At 56.9% G+C, this 10,102-nt stretch overlaps 9 non-coding genes across 9 annotated transcripts; 3 read left to right on the forward strand and 6 right to left on the reverse strand.

Annotated features, from left to right (window-relative positions):
• Window positions 1–1,129: 1,129 nt before the first annotated feature.
• On the reverse strand, window positions 1,130–1,201 carry TRNAA-UGC (transfer RNA alanine (anticodon UGC)). The gene has a single exon. It is a non-coding gene; the product is annotated as a tRNA-Ala (tRNA).
• Window positions 1,202–1,557: 356 nt separating this feature from the next.
• On the reverse strand, window positions 1,558–1,629 carry TRNAP-AGG (transfer RNA proline (anticodon AGG)). The gene has a single exon. It is a non-coding gene; the product is annotated as a tRNA-Pro (tRNA).
• A 2,165-nt stretch (window positions 1,630–3,794) lies between these two features.
• Window positions 3,795–3,866, reverse strand: TRNAA-UGC (transfer RNA alanine (anticodon UGC)). Its single transcript has one exon. It is a non-coding gene; the product is annotated as a tRNA-Ala (tRNA).
• A 236-nt stretch (window positions 3,867–4,102) lies between these two features.
• TRNAP-CGG (transfer RNA proline (anticodon CGG)) lies at window positions 4,103–4,174 on the reverse strand. Its single transcript has one exon. It is a non-coding gene; the product is annotated as a tRNA-Pro (tRNA).
• Window positions 4,175–5,914: 1,740 nt separating this feature from the next.
• Window positions 5,915–5,996, reverse strand: TRNAS-UGA (transfer RNA serine (anticodon UGA)). Its single transcript has one exon. It is a non-coding gene; the product is annotated as a tRNA-Ser (tRNA).
• Window positions 5,997–8,518: 2,522 nt separating this feature from the next.
• On the forward strand, window positions 8,519–8,590 carry TRNAP-AGG (transfer RNA proline (anticodon AGG)). The gene has a single exon. It is a non-coding gene; the product is annotated as a tRNA-Pro (tRNA).
• An 884-nt stretch (window positions 8,591–9,474) lies between these two features.
• TRNAS-GCU (transfer RNA serine (anticodon GCU)) lies at window positions 9,475–9,556 on the reverse strand. Its single transcript has one exon. It is a non-coding gene; the product is annotated as a tRNA-Ser (tRNA).
• A 134-nt stretch (window positions 9,557–9,690) lies between these two features.
• Window positions 9,691–9,763, forward strand: TRNAI-UAU (transfer RNA isoleucine (anticodon UAU)). Its single transcript has one exon. It is a non-coding gene; the product is annotated as a tRNA-Ile (tRNA).
• A 219-nt stretch (window positions 9,764–9,982) lies between these two features.
• TRNAS-GCU (transfer RNA serine (anticodon GCU)) lies at window positions 9,983–10,064 on the forward strand. Its single transcript has one exon. It is a non-coding gene; the product is annotated as a tRNA-Ser (tRNA).
• The last annotated feature ends 38 nt before the right edge of the window (window positions 10,065–10,102 follow it).

The following is a 10,102-nucleotide window of genomic DNA, read 5'->3' on the forward strand; positions in this document are numbered from 1 at the left end:
GTCGAGCCACGTGGGGACCTTGTTGGATCACCTGGAGCAGCGTAATGAAGCAGCTGGGGTTCTGTGCAACCTCTAACACTCTGGTGAGAGAACTTGTGAGAGAATCTCTCACATCCTGTGAAGAGAACTTACTAACAACTAATACGAAGTTTCACAGTTACACATTAAGCAGCAGAGAATGAGAAAAATATAAAAGCTTAACCCCAAGGCGTCACTGGGAGCATGGAGGTGCCTCTTGCCATGAGATGCCAGGTCCAGCACCTTCCACTCCCCGCAGCTCTTTTCTCCCCAAAGCCCCTTGCTGGCCATTTGCAGCAGTTGGAATGGCCAGTGCTTTTTCTGCCACCTTTCTCCATGGAACATCCTGCAAAGGTGATCCCCTGTGAGTGGTGTTTGTCCTCAGTACCAGAAAATGGCTATGTCTGCGTGCCAGGGGGTGTCCATGCCTGGGGTGCCTTTGTTGTCCATGCATGGGGGTCCTTTGCTGTCCGTGTGTGGGGTGCCATTGCTGTCCATGTAGGGGTGCTCTTTGCTGTTCGTGCATGGGGTCCTGCAGTGCTGGGGGTTAGGGGTAAGGGGGGAGCGCAGTGAGCAGTGTGGGAAGTGTGAGTTGGTACCGTGAGGTGTGGAAGGGCTTTCTGGGTGTGTGTGCGTTGTGTCCCTGTGCAGGCAGGGTCCCCTGTGACAACATGTGTGTGGAGCAGTGTTTAGCTGGGCAGTGGGGAAGTGTCAGGGGTGTCCCGGGCCAGAGAGAGGCTGTGGGGTGAGTGGCTAGGGGTATGATTCTTGCTTAGGGTGTGAGAGGTCCTGGGTTCAACTCCTGGACGAGCCCTCTTTTGGGCACCCAGCGGCCCCCTGCCACCTGGCTGGTCCCACCAGCACCGGTGGTCACCCCAAGAGACACCATGAGCTCCATGGAGAAGAGACACTGGGTGCCTCCACGCTCCACAGCACCTGAGAAGGGAGGGAAATCTCCGCGGGCATTTCCTTGCTGCCTGCGTTGGGGAACCGGGAGGCAATCCGAGGTCAACCGTGCCCACAGGCAGGCCCAGGGTATTTTGGGGGGGGATCTGGGGGCGTCTGGCTGCCCCGCGTGCATCAGGGAGAGGTCTGGAGAGACAAAAGTATGTGGAGATGCTGGGGGTCGATCCCAGGGCCTCTTGCATGCAAAGCAAGCGCTCTCCCGCTGAGCTACATCCCCCCCAGCCCACCAACACACTCCGTGCCCTGGTGTTCTCCTTCCTACGCAAAGATCGCTGTGTCTGCTGCCTTCCCCCGCCGCCCAAGCTGGGGGAAAGCGGGTTGAGGGCTTTATAGGCACTGAGGGCAGGGGTCCCCGAGGCATGACTGGGCTGGTGAGGGGCTTGGAACAGGGGGGATAACTGCTGGGCAGAGGAGGGAGGTGATTTTCCAGGCGCAGAGGCCACGTAAGGGCCGAGTGTAGGTGTGCCAGGTCTGTGCGGGCCGGCTGCAGTAGCGGGCGGGGCGGAGGTGGCGAGCGGGAATGTGAAGGTGGGCATGTTTGCAGTGTGCCGACCTGTGGGCGTGGCAAAAGGAGGGCTCGTCCGGGATTTGAACCCGGGACCTCTCGCACCCTAAGCGAGAATCATACCCCTAGACCAACGAGCCGCCGCGCACGTTCCCTCCCGACCCCTGCCCTCCGCCCCGCCAAAACGCAGCGCGGATGCCGCTGTCCGGGACCACGGCCCGGGGCCGCTCCCTGCGCGCGGCCCGCGCCCGCAGCCCCGCCGGGACACTGCGCCATCAGCGCTACGCACACGCCACCCCCGGATATCCCGGACACCCGCACCCCGCATTCCCGCATTCCCGCACGCTGCTCCGCGCCCCGCGCCGCTGCCCGCACCGCCGGCACGGCCGTTCCCCACGCCCGGGAGGGGGGGCTGTGATAGCCGAGGGGCGAGAGCGTTGGATTCGAAATCCGGTAGGGATTTCCTGCGCAGGCTCGAATCCTGCTCACAGAGATAAGTTTTACCTAACGCCCTGATAACCCCCGAGGGGGTCTCAAGAAGAGCTGATATTACGGGCTGTCATGAAGAGCCACAACATCCCCAACCCCCACCTTCTCTTCTCCCGCGGTAAGCGCCTCAATGCCCCAGGCAGGAACTTTGGTAGTCCCAAGGCTCCCCAGCTTTTGCACACCAGAGGTGGAACATGTCTCCAGGATGCTGGGGAGATTCTCCCTAATAGCCCTGTCCCACATCCCTGGGGGAGCAATGTACCCTGGCTTATCACTCTGGGTGTGTGATTCTTTTTTTAGCGTGCAAGTGGTCCTGGATCCAACTCTTGGATGAATCTGCCTATTTGGCACCCACTACCTTCCTCATTCGGAGTTGCTCCCCCCAGCATCAATGTTCACCCCAAGAGACACCCTGAACCCCGAGGGGAAGTTTAAAAAAGGCCTCCTATGCCCTGGAGCCCCCAGGAAGGATAGAGAAACAGCCATGAGATTTTTACACACCCTTGGGATGCCAGGACACAGCACCAGACCTTTCCTGGGTGACTCTCAGACCCGCAACCAGCAGGGAGGGTGTAGACAAGGCAAGAGGACATGGAGGTGCTGGGGGTTGATGTGAGCTATATCTCTCTGCTCCATCACTATCTTCCTGCTAGTCCTTTGGAGTCCATCTTTCCCACAGGAATGTACCCAACCAGCAAAGTCATCCTCAGCACTGGACACGGTGGGTGGCCAAAAGTAAGGGCTGGTCTAAGACTTGAACCCAGGACATCTTGCACCCATAGTAAGAATCATATACCTAGACCAAGGAGCCAGGGTGCAGCCCTTCTATTCCTCACTCTGCATCACCCAGACACTTTTAGGGGCTCCAGAGCAGACAGGGGTCTGTGTGGCCTCTCACACTCTGGAAGCATGGAGGTGTCTCTTGCCATGAGATGCCAGGTCCAGCACCTTCCACTCCCCGCAGCTCTTTTCTCCCCAAAGCCCCTTGCTGGCCATTTGCAGCAGTTGGAATGGCCAGTGCTTTTTCTGCCACCTTTCTCCATGGAACATCCTGCAAAGGTGATCCCCTGTGAGTGGTGTTTGTCCTCAGTACCAGAAAATGGCTATGTCTGCGTGCCAGGGGGTGTCCATGCCTGGGGTGCCTTTGTTGTCCATGCATGGGGGTCCTTTGCTGTCCGTGTGTGGGGTGCCATTGCTGTCCATGTAGGGGTGCTCTTTGCTGTTCGTGCATGGGGTCCTGCAGTGCTGGGGGTTAGGGGTAAGGGGGGAGCGCAGTGAGCAGTGTGGGAAGTGTGAGTTGGTACCGTGAGGTGTGGAAGGGCTTTCTGGGTGTGTGTGCGTTGTGTCCCTGTGCAGGCAGGGTCCCCTGTGACAACATGTGTGTGGAGCAGTGTTTAGCTGGGCAGTGGGGAAGTGTCAGGGGTGTCCCGGGCCAGAGAGAGGCTGTGGGGTGAGTGGCTAGGGGTATGATTCTTGCTTAGGGTGTGAGAGGTCCTGGGTTCAACTCCTGGACGAGCCCTCTTTTGGGCACCCAGCGGCCCCCTGCCACCTGGCTGGTCCCACCAGCACCGGTGGTCACCCCAAGAGACACCATGAGCTCCATGGAGAAGAGACACTGGGTGCCTCCACGCTCCACAGCACCTGAGAAGGGAGGGAAATCTCCGCGGGCATTTCCTTGCTGCCTGCGTTGGGGAACCGGGAGGCAATCCGAGGTCAACCGTGCCCACAGGCAGGCCCAGGGTATTTTGGGGGGGGATCTGGGGGCGTCTGGCTGCCCCGCGTGCATCAGGGAGAGGTCTGGAGAGACAAAAGTATGTGGAGATGCTGGGGATCGATCCCAGGGCCTCTTGCATGCAAAGCAAGCGCTCTCCCGCTGAGCTACATCCCCCATGCTAAAGCCAGGCGCGGTTGGCCAAGCCCCGTGTTCCACTCTGCTCCAAAGGCTTCAAACCCGAATGTCACAGGCTACACTGCGCCCTCCGCACTGCTGCTTCCAAGGTGCTCCTCCTCGTTTTGGGAGCTGGCCACTAAAAACACTGTGCCAATCCCTGCCCTACAGGCACTGCTTTCCGTCCTCCACTCCCCCCTCCACTACATCCCAAGGCACGTGGGTGCCCAAAACAAGGGCTCGTCCGGGAGTTGAACCCGGGACCTCTCGCACCCGAAGCGAGAATCATACCCCTAGACCAACGAGCCAGACAACATATTCCCTCAGAAGATCCTTTTTTCACTTCGAGTACACACGGACCTACCTTGGGGAAGATGGAATATGTGGGAGTTCTATTTGCCTCTGATAGCTTGTCACCGTTGAGATGTCTGCCTTGTTCCTCCCCGGCTGTGGGGATGTCACCTGGGCATATGTAGCAGGTTGCTCTGTCTGGAATATAGGAAACAACTCAATCAATGCTCTATTTCCCAAACTATCACTGTTAAATGAAGAATAAGGGGTCATGTTACTTTTGTTATTGAATAAAGCTGAAACCAGCTTGACTTATCAATCCCAAATTTAAACATCCTGATAGTGAGATGAAGATTTAGTAGAACTGGTAAAATACCTGGATAAAGGAACAAACAAGTAACATTACTGATAACTTTACTAAAGCTTTTGAGCAGGCACAGCTGGACTGCACATATCTGGCTCACAGTCTATCCTTTTATACTATAAATGTATAAAAGTCACAAATTTTAATAGCAGGGTTTTCTGACAGGTCCTTTCTTGAAGTGTATGTGTGGAGATTCCCCCCTGAAGTGGGAACACTCCTCAAGGTCACTCCTTAAGGCTGAGCCAAAGAGATTTGTTCCTAGTCTTTGGTCTGGGTGAAAAATATCAACCTGTACTTAATAATTGTGGTTTTTTAGCTTTAATACATTTTCTTCAATATAATTGCTTCAATATTCCTTCACAGTGCACTATATTGTAACAGTTGTTATAGTGTCTATATTGTGTAGTAAATAATTCTGATTAAGACCTTTTTTTGTCTAATCATCATAATAAATCATATACATTTGTATATCTGTTTTATTTTTAATCCTGCAGGATAAAGCTGTATAAACCTTCTACTACACCTATACAATATTTTAGAGATGAACCACTGATGAAGTCTGCAGCTAATGTTGGATCCAGCCACACCCAGGTTCCTCTTGGAAAAGTTTAGAAAGCCAGGGGTTCCTCTCTGCACCTCATGATTCAGTGGGAGTTTCTAAACTTCGTCTGAAGCTCCCACTCTGCCCAGCACAGCATGGCTATGGGCTGCACCTGCCTGGTTTTACAATGGGGCTATGAGAAGCAGCAAAACCCGCAGGTGTGGGGAGCCCAGGCAGGGAATGTAGCTCAGCAGGACAGCACTTGCTCTGCATGTAAGAGGCCCTGGATTCAACCCCCCAGCATCTCCAGCTTTTTTTTCCCCTCTTCAAACCTTCCTCCTCCACGGGCTAGTGATGGTAAACTTGCATCTACCTCTGGAAGGGCTCCCCTTCAACGGTCGAGGATGCACCATGGCAGAGCTTCCCCCTCAGGCTGTAGTGGAAGCATGGCCCCCCACTCAGCTTTCCACCACTGCCCTGGCAGCTCCTTCCCAACCCAAGAGTGGACAGCCCTAGCCATGGCTGAGCTGTACCTGTGCCCACGGGCACCTGGCAACACCGTGCTGCTTGCAGTGATGGGACCATCCCAGCCCAGGGGCTGCACAGCTAGGGAGGCTGCCTGTGCCCTCTGCCGTGCCTCCACATCCTTGCCCTGACACCGCAGAGGCCATGCCTGGCCACAGATGCCAAAAACGAGGAGTCACACAAGAGCTGAGCCGGAAGTCCATAAGCCCACCACTGCCCAGGGTAAGAGCACTGCCCCTTCCCTGTCTACTGCTTTCCAGAGACCAAAATCCTGAGAGAAAGGGTCACCGTGCACCACACCCCTGTATGGCTGTGGGTAAAACCTGTCGCTGTGAGCAGGATTCGAACCTGCGCAGGGAATCCCTATTGGATTTCAAGTCCAACGCCTTCACCCCTCGGCCATCACAGCCACAAGGATCTATGCGTATAGGTGAGGACAGTCCAGGACACTCCACTTTGCCTCAAGTTATGCCATCCCCCAGCCTGGTGTGGGGCTCTGTTCACTTCAGTCCCCACACCTGGAGGGTTGCGGAAAGAGAACATGCAGGGATATTTACTGGTGGCTGGAAAAAAATGCAGGTCTCTGGCCATGAGACAGGCAGCAAAGGGAATCATCCTCCAAGGATGCCCAGGGATACAGCAGCTCTTGGAGGGAAAAAGACGTGGAGATGCTGGGCATGGATCCAAGGGGCCTCTTGCATGCAAAACAAGCACTCTCCCGCTGAACTACATCCCCTTGTGCAAGGCAGGAAGAGGGCCTGGCTGAGTCCTGTCATCCTTAGGGCACACACTGCCAGCCTCGGGGATCCATCCTGCCCACCCAGCCAGAAAGGGGTGCCCAGCCCTCTGTGCCAGGGCCCTGGTTATGCCACAGTGCCAGCCAAAGAAGGTAAATGCCCAAAAAAGGTGGGCTGATCCAGGAGCTGAACCCAGGACCTCTCATACCTTAAGTGAGAATCATGCCCCAGAGCTGTGCCTCAAAATTCTGGGAATTGAGGAGGGTGTCTGATCCTGCCTTTTTCCCCTTGGCAGAGCCTGGAATGAGGAAATCCATTTTACGGTGCTCAGGAGTTGGGACTGGCATTTGTAGATGTCCATGGTGTACAACTTCCTGTTGGGGGTTGGTTCTCTCCCTTTTCCCTCTGTGGAATTTTCCCCATTGTCATGCTAAGATACCTGTTGACTGGGCCCTGGTGACAAGGGGGGGGAGGAGAGAGAAAGAAGAGGGAAACCCCGCGAGATTCAAACAGCCAGAAGAGGAAGCGGAACGCTGCGCCTCGGCCCATTTCCCCCCGCAGAGTTCGGACGAGAAGGACGATCGCTGCCTCCTGCCTCTCTGTCCCATCCCAGCATCGGGAAACCACTATCAGACCCTGCCCTGCTGTCTTCTCGCTGTAACCTGCCACCATCCAGCACTCTGCTGAGCATCGGGACCCACACCGTGAGCGGAGAGCTCTCTCTCCATCTCTCTCTCCCTCTGGGACAGTGCTGCCATCACCCCCAGCCCTCCTGCAGCTCTGCGGGACCTGCCCGCCCCCAGCACCGGGAACTGCAGCTCAGGGAAAAGGTGCCTGCAGCCAAAAAACACTGGGACTGAGTTGCTGTTCTGTTTGTGGGTAATTTCATAGCTGTTGTTGTTCTTGTTTGTCTTGTTAGATATACTAGTAAAGAACTGTTATTCCTACCCCCATATCTTTGCCTGAGAGCTCTCTTAATTCCAAAATTATAATAATCGGAAGAATCACATTTTTTTTTTCAGTCCAAAGGGAAGCTTCTGCTTTCCTTGGCAAACACCTGTCTTTCAAACTAAGACACTTCCCTTGATCCAGTGGCCACAGGGGCATATGGATTATGAAGACAGCGGGGACTGTTGGGCACAACTCTGCCCTTTGCACAGGGGATGTAGCTCAGCGAGAGAGTGCTTGCTTTGCATGCAACAGGCCTTGGGAATCAACCCTCAGCATCACCATCTCCTTTTGCCTCTCCAGACCTCTCCCTGTTGGAGAGGTCCCCCAGATTCCCCCAAAAATTTCTGGTGCTGCCTGAGGACATGGCAGGCCCAGTGGGGGGGGTTGGGGGGGGGGTGGGAGGGGATAGGTGGGGAGGACAGCAGTGGTGGACAGTGGGTGCCCACACCCCATGCCAACCCCCTCAGCTGCCCGACTCATCTTGTCCAGCCTCAAGCTGCAGTGACTAGAGGGGAACAAGGGGAAGACCCCAGAGGGTCCTGTACCTCCAGAGAAAAACAAGACATACACTGACCAAAGGAAGATTCCTCTGGGAGCGAGACCCATGTCTCCTCATAGCTGAAGCACCCCAAACCTGCATTGTTCAGCACCTTGGCCCCACTACCCTGGGCTTGTGTGGGTTCCAGCTGGCCCATGGGTAAAAAGAGAGAAATAACCCTGTTCCCAAGATCCAGGGGTGTGTCCCAGCCTCCCCTGGTGCTCCAGGCCCTCTGGATTTCCAGTGGTCCATGGCTCACCTGGCCTACCATGTTACATATTCTCTGATAGCAGGAAAGGAAGGATGAGGTGTACACGGGGGTGAATATTCCATCCAGGCAAGTAAAACCTATCTCTGTGAGCAGGATTCGAACCTGCGCAGGAAACCCCTACCGGATTTCGAGTCCAACGCTCTCGCCCCTCGGCCATCACAGCCCCCCCTCCCGGGCGTGGGGAACGGCCGTGCCGGCGGTGCGGGCAGCGGCGCGGGGCGCGGAGCAGCGTGCGGGAATGCGGGAATGCGGGGTGCGGGTGTCCGGGATATCCGGGGGTGGCGTGTGCGTAGCGCTGATGGCGCAGTGTCCCGGCGGGGCTGCGGGCGCGGGCCGTGCGCAGGGAGCGGCCCCGGGCCGTGGTCCCGGACAGCGGCATCCGCGCTGCGTTTTGGCGGGGCGGAGGGCAGGGGTCGGGAGGGAACGTGCGCGGCGGCTCGTTGGTCTAGGGGTATGATTCTCGCTTAGGGTGCGAGAGGTCCCGGGTTCAAATCCCGGACGAGCCCCTTTTTTCAGCATCACCACCCTGCCACACAGCCTTGCTGGTGCAGAGCCCGACGGGACCCAGCCGTCGACTTTTACCTTTCAGAGAGACCCGCAGTGCCGGGGCTTTGAGTTTAGCGTGGCACATAGAGCGTCACACGGGGCTGTGCCCTGCCCCGGAAGTCCCAAACCTTTGGTCCTGCAGCGTGACCTTATTTTTGAGTTGGCAGCGAGGTGGGGATGGGCTGGGAAGGGCTGTGTCTCTGGCCATGGAACACCCCTGGCTCAGCTGGTCAAAGCATCTATGTAGTAAACAGGAATCCTCGATTCGACTTCCAATGGTGCCTGGGTCTGGGAGGCTGCTACCCAGGTCCTGCTGCTGTCCCTCCACAGCTGCGCCTGAAAGACCCACAAGCAGCAGCAGGATCTATTCCCTCGGCTTGGTTGCCCAGCCCACAGCCCACCCTCCAGGCTCCTACACCTGGCAGGGCTGGCTGAAGGGACCTGGCAGAATCTCAGTACCTTTCTCAGGGTGCCCAGACCTGTCCAGTGGCCAGAATGAGCCACAGGAGAAGGCTAATCCCCCCCCGGAGAATCTCCCCGTGGGGAGAAGGGAGCTGTTCGGATCCCACTCCAGGTAGGTCATCCAGAGCCACACCCAGCATCCTGCTGCCAGTGGGGCCCTCCTACATAAGGATCGTGGCGGCTGTCCTTTTACACACTAGGTCAATTTCTCCTGCCATTCCCTTTCCAAAATATCTCCAAGTCAGGGTGACTTTTGCTCCTGGGGAGGATGCAGATGCCAGGCTAGACGACGCACTTCAGGGTACCTTTTTTTCCACTCCTGCCTCCGCCGAGTGCCGCAAGAAACCGAACACACCTCGAGGGTCCCCTGAGAGCAAAATCCCGACGAAGGTGGGATTCGAACCCACGCGTGCAGAACACAATGGATTAGCAGTCCATCGCCTTAACCACTCGGCCACCTCGTCCCGGCAGGGAAGGATATTGCCCCCTGCCGCCCTGAGGCAGCTGCCGCAGTCCCTCCCCGCCCTGGACCTGGTCTCGGTCCGGTCCTATCTCCTGCTCACCCGCTGGAAGCCTGGCATGAAATCGTCCTTCTGATACCCTCTTAGCGCAGTAGGCAGCGCGTCAGTCTTATAATCTGAAGGTCCTGAGTTCGAAGCTCAGAGACGGCAACATTTTGGGTTTTTTTGGGGTCTTTTTTTGCCTCCCCGCAGCCGCTCGAGGTGGCTCCTCAGTGCGCCCGGCCCGAACACTTACAGAGGCCTTCGTCCGGCCCCCGCGGCCGGCGGTTTCCACGGGGCAGGGCCCCCGCAGGAACCGGTAAAGCGGTTTTCATGGGGCGGGTCCTCATGGGCATTGGACGGGCGGAGGAGGAGGGGGGCGCGCGGCGAGACGAGGTGGCCGAGTGGTTAAGGCGATGGACTGCTAATCCATTGTGCTCTGCACGCGTGGGTTCGAATCCCACCCTCGTCGAGTTTTGCTGCTGCCATGGGTCGTCCATCCAAGGATAA

This window comes from Cinclus cinclus, chromosome 21, assembly GCF_963662255.1.
Source record: "Cinclus cinclus chromosome 21, bCinCin1.1, whole genome shotgun sequence".
Classification (NCBI taxonomy): Eukaryota; Metazoa; Chordata; class Aves; order Passeriformes; family Cinclidae; genus Cinclus; species Cinclus cinclus.